The sequence below is a fragment of the Hakea prostrata genome, chromosome 10 (genome assembly GCF_041222555.1).
Source record: "Hakea prostrata isolate BN-2017 chromosome 10, UWA_Hpros_2, whole genome shotgun sequence".
Classification (NCBI taxonomy): domain Eukaryota; kingdom Viridiplantae; phylum Streptophyta; class Magnoliopsida; order Proteales; family Proteaceae; genus Hakea; species Hakea prostrata.
The window spans coordinates 13,200,104-13,206,281 of NC_142609.1; positions in this window are offsets into that span (position 1 = coordinate 13,200,104).

Sequence of the window (6,178 nt, forward strand, 5' to 3'; positions counted from 1 at the left end):
CCTAAAACAATGTAAAAGGACAAGCCTACCCCTGCATACATTTACAACAACCTTTCACTGTTAAATGTAGATTATTGTAATTATATCACAATTGAATTTCTAAGTTCCAGTTTTCAAATTAACTTCTTTTAGACCTAATTCGTTTTTGTCCTTTTTTATTGATTACTAATGTGTTATTATTTTGGTCTTGTATAGGTTGATTAGGTTCATGCCCATTACAACTTTGGACCTCAGACTGTTTATCTATCAATTAATTACTTAATTAGGATCTTCAAGTCATGAATTGACATTTCATTTCTAAGGAAAATCTAGGTAAAATAAAAATGGTGGATTAAAAAAATCTTAGTCACTTAATTAAATGTATTTTAAATTAACCGTAAGGCTAAATTCTAAAGCTAATTTAACATACTAATCAAATTAATGGCATGTATGTAATTTTGTGCTAAACAAATTTTGATTAAAATGTATTTGTATAATCTTAATTTGGTTGATTTTGATGAAAATGCAAATCAGAATCTTCAATTTTGATGACTGCAGAAATATTCCTGGTACTCTGCTGTCAATTAATGAATTAAGGAATAAAATTATTTTTTCCATTTTTTTCTTCTGAATTCAAAAATATTTATTAGGCTTTTTATATTTTTTAAATAACTTTCCATATTTTATTTACTTGGCTGTTAGCACGGCTTGTGCTGCTGTCAATTAATGAATTAAGGAATAAAATTATTTTTCTCATTTTTTTTCTTCTGAATTCAAAAATATTTATTAGGCTTTTTATATTTTTTAAATAACTTTCCATATTTTATTTACTTGGCTGTTAGCACGGCTTGTGCTGCAACCCACAACCGCCATCATTGAAAATAGGGATAATTACTGTTGGTCCCCTGTAGTTTGATTTTATTACTAATAAAATCCTGTTCTTTACGAAATTAGTATTACCCCTTTCTTATAATGGTGTTAAGTAGCCGTTAAGTTTGAATATATAATGTCGAATTTGCCCTTCATTAAAATTAAGAAATCAAAAGATAATGCTACCGCCGAACGGGTGCGAACCCAAGACCTCCCATAGGGAAGTTGGGCCTTTAACCGCTTTAGTAACCCATCATTGGCCACACTTTGCCATTATATATTAGGAGGATTTGCTGGGTCCCGCTTCTATCTTTTTTTTTTTTTTTTAAGATACTGTAGTAAAAAGTTGTTCATATTACTATATTTTTTAGTTACACTTTTACAAGCACATCTATAAATATATTTGTTCATGTAGCAATAATTATTTTATATCACTACCCATGAAAAAATTGTAGTTAGAAAAGATTTGTAGCTTTGGTTAAAAAAACCGTATCTAACTATAAGTAGGTATAAGGGATTTTTGTTGTAGTGTAAGTGGGCTGGGCAAAAAAAAGCCCAAAACTACAGTTGGATGGGCTGAATTTTAAGAAGCCCAAAATACTGTCTCAAGCCCAATCTACAGAGCACATGCATTGGGCCAGATTGAAACGGATACTTTCATCAGGGGAAGAGGTGGGAATGGTACGAATTTTGTTTACTGCCGTATGGGATATTTCATGTGTAGCTCTCAGATCACGACAAGTGATATTTTTGAGAACCAATGGTTGTGAATTTCTCCAGCCTTATATAGTCTTGATCCTCTAGCCTGTGGATATAGAATTGTGCTCCCCCCACACTTGTCCACCACAGAATCAGGAAGAAGCCCAACCTAAGCATTTATGGTTCACTTTATCAATGCTCATAAGTGGGCTTCCTCTTAAATTTGTGGTGGAGGGGCATGAGGGAAGCAGATTCCTCTACCCTGAATGGTAGAATATCCTTAATCTTTGATTCACAACCACTGAATCTCGAAAATGTTGCGTATTGCGATCTGAAAACCACACAGGAGATATATGTGTAGCAACAAACAAAAATTCACCAAAGTAGCATTTCCCTTGAGTTCTCCTCACTTTGTCACATGTTACATCAAATGTTCATCGATTTACACCTATTACAATGGACACTAGTTTTTCATGTATCAATTAACCTAAAGTGTTGTTCATGTATGTTGTTGGGTCATGCAGTTTCTACATTTTATTCCTGAAAAATTTACCCAAAAAAAATATATAAAAAAAAAAAAAAATATATATATATATATATATATATATATATATATATATATATATATATATATATATATATTTATCTATTTATATAGTCATGAAACTAACAATTTTCTTGTATTATTATTCCAACTACAAAACGATAAAATCCGTTAAATTTTCAATTTTTGACACAGAGAAGAGATCAAATTACAAATGATTGACACCGCAAATCTTTGAGGAGCTTCTTAAACCTTGCACTGTCAAATACTAACGTTTATTTCACTTGATATGAATAATTTTCTTATAATTTTTAAAAGTAACTTATGTTTATGCTAATCATTTTGCATATTTGGTTGCGTTCAACTCTCCCTAGACTCTGCTAAACGCAGGAGTCTTCATACACTTGATATGGCCTTACTTCACAAGTACTACCACTATGGACAATGCCATAATCTGAACTCGTCCAACTCCAAACTCGACTAAGACATCATCAACATTCACATGACAAGAGTTAGAAAAAGGATATTTTTTTTTTTTTTTCTTTTTACATGTAAGGTCTTGCTGTGGTGTAACAAATCTTTGAAGTGACAAAATCTTACATTCAAAAAAAAAGTTGAATAGCTTCACATGAGAGGAAAGCATTCAAAGAAAATAAATTAGAAGGAAATAATTTTAGGTTCTGATCAGCAAATCTCAATACTGTAGCTCCTACCATTAAATCTAAACCTTCCATTCAAATCATTACTTTTTCTATTTTGGGTAATCCATTCAAATCATTACTTTAATTGCTAAGAAAATCAAGGACTTTCAGTGAAGCATTTCCCTCATACAAATTCCATTACAAGCAGTAATCTAAACCTTCCACATTTTTCTCTCCTTAGTTTCCATTTTTTTAACCTATTACTAAATCTATGGCAAAACATCCATTAATAAAGAAAAGAGAGAAATCTATGTGACCTATTAGGAGAAACAACTGAAGAGACCGTTTGAACAGAAAATCTCGAACCAGACTCGCTTCCAACCATGGCTTTCTGGGCTTCCCACCTCTGCTTCTTGATCCTCATTGCAAGATGATGAAGGTAATGGAGTTGGGTTTTGGCGACTGGTTTCTGGGATGCTCTCTACTCGATCAAAATCAGCTTTCTTGCAGATATGTTTGGATGATGAAACGTTTCTGAGCCTGCTTCTATTGCCATTCTTGTTGAAGCTAACTGGAAGGCTTCTACTTCTCCAAAGCGAAACTCTTAAATGAGGTGGTGGAGGATCCAGGTTCTGCCTGCGTTCCCAGAGATGAAGATCAATGTTACACTCCTGGTAATCTGCTCCAGCCATTGCTAGAGCTTCCATGGACATGGTGGAGTCAAACAGAAAACACTTGCAATTGCAGATTTCTCTCTTCTGGTTCTAGTTTCCTATGTTGTTTTATAACACTATATCACCTTTAATTTTTTTTCTTTTTTGAAAAATTTCTTTGTAACTCTTCAGAGCAAGGGAACGGGTCTTATAGAATCTGTCGTCAAAACTTAAAAGTTAATACAATAAAACATATACAACTATAAATATTAGTTTAGTTGGCAATGAACAAGATCTCTTACGCAAGAAATCAAGCTATTTATAATTTCTCATCTCTAATATAAATTAAAAAAAAAAATAATGAAATGAATATATATATTTTTTAAGATTCTAATTTGTAAGCTATAATCTTTAAAAAATATAATTTATTTATTATTATTAAATATAAATAAGATAACTGCCAATAATTCTTATTCTGGTAATTTTTATGATCAAAATTGAATTACTTTCTTTTGTATTTTCTTTTAAAGACCATACCTAGCCAATGAACATTTACTCATGAAGACAAACATGTCTTGGCTTGTAGTTTTAGAAGCTTAAGGAGCGAATTAGGCTAAAGAGTCCTTCGTGTCAAGGACCACGATTTCATGACATGGGAGCCTACCAGATAAATTGTTTTCTTCCTTTGTAATAAATGCAAAGCTTCACGATTTCCATTTACACCCCAACCCTAGAAAATTCTAATAAATGATGTTTAGTAGTTTTCATCCCATGTATGGAGTTGGATGCTCTACCCTAATTGATAGATGCTTGTGATTCCTTTATACTTCTTTACTGTACTTTAGAAATAGGTACACCTCTGAATTTTGAGGAAAAAAAATCAGAGATGGGCTTCTAGTGTGGTCTGATTAGTAACGTATAATAGAAATGTGTGAAGAAAACACAAACGTTTACCCTGATAGATAGCAGATTTGGCTTTCATGCATGCACTCATACAACATGCGACAAGAACTATAAACCCAGTACTCTCTAAACGTTCTTTTGAGAGTCGAAATATGGCGAAGGTTTAAAATATCCAACGATACGGTACAATATATATATATATATATATATATATATATATATATATATATATATATATATATATATATATATATATATATATATATATATATATATATATATATATATTGGATAGAACCAATATGATATATATTTGATGTCTCTTTACTAGATTCCACCAAAATGCGTGATACAATATTCAAAACAAGATGTCACATCTCTTTAAATCACCTGATCAATACGATACTTGATACCGATAATTTAAACTTGATTGTTCAACCACCAAAAATTCTACCTCAATTGAAGATTGAGTTTAAATCACATCATTGTATTCTAGGTTCCAACCATATGGAATCCACTCCTTAGAAAAAGGATGGAGATTCCATTTCGTTGGCGTCTTTCTCATTTTTGGAGGAAGAAAGACTTATATTAGATGCCCTAGCGAAGTGTAGGGTATTCCACGATCTGGTACGATAATAGCCAATACATACCATAAAACGCATCAATAATTAACACTATCATATCAACAATTATTAAAAAATTTCATAGCCCTCTTAAAATAAAAAATCATTATAATACTTGTTAATTATTTTAAATCAATCTAAATGATTGAAATTCAACTCATTTTCATCTTCTGCCATTCTTTAAATGAATTTTCCAGTTAAAAGGAAGTTTTATATTGTGATTTTTCAATTGTTGTCTCACTAGAAAACTAGGAAATTAATTTCATAGCTAACTCTTCTCAGTTGGATCCCAAATCGGTCTTTAAGAGTTGTCTTATCATTAAGTGATACGGGTTGGTTTTGGATTTAGCAAGACAGTCTTAAAAACATTTCATGTTCCATGCTTGAATCAATGGCTACGATCCGTCTTGCATGAGCAAACTGTGATAAGATGAGAGTCTCGAATAAATTCTGCTATAAATTCATGCAAATCTTCATTATTCATCACTTCGCTCATCTTCCATCAAAATCAAATTATATGGTTTTCTCCAATATCTCACATCATTTGAATTTGGGTAAATGAAAGAATATACTTGAGGACTTTTGAGTAAATGAAAGAAAGCAAGGATGAATTTGTATGAAATTATAGCCATTATATATTTGGAGCAAAGCACTTTCCAATGAATTGCTATGAAGCAGCACTAGATCTGTGATTAGAGACCTCATTACCATCACAATTTGGGATAGAAGAGAAGTTCCAAAATACAATTGGAGAGCGAAATACTTACGATGAGTCTCTCTTTTATACCAGAACGTCATTAACCACATTGCCCGTTCTGTTTTTTGGTAATAATCACTCTGAAGCCTTGTGACAACATGACCCTTGAATTCTATAGAGAGGTAGCACAACTCATTTTCATTTGATGAAGACGCTTCAGATATATTTCATGATAGGGAAAATAGAATGAAGTTGGAAAATGTGTTTTATGTGAAAAAATATTCGTGTGTATAGCAAAAACCTTTTCTGGGTTTTTCCTTACTCTTTAGACAAAAAAGTGTACTTCATCAGGTTGCAGTAAGGGTCGGACGGGTGGGTGTGTGGGGGAAGGGGGTGCACCAGGCAAGCATAAAAGCAATTGTGCAGTCAAAGATCACCAATATGAAAACTATGGAGTTCATACTATCCAAGAAAATCCATCCAATGTCATCAAACTAGAGTTCTGATTGGCAAAAACTGGTAACCAACACAACTCTGAAATTTCATCAGACCACAGGAAATCGATTGCG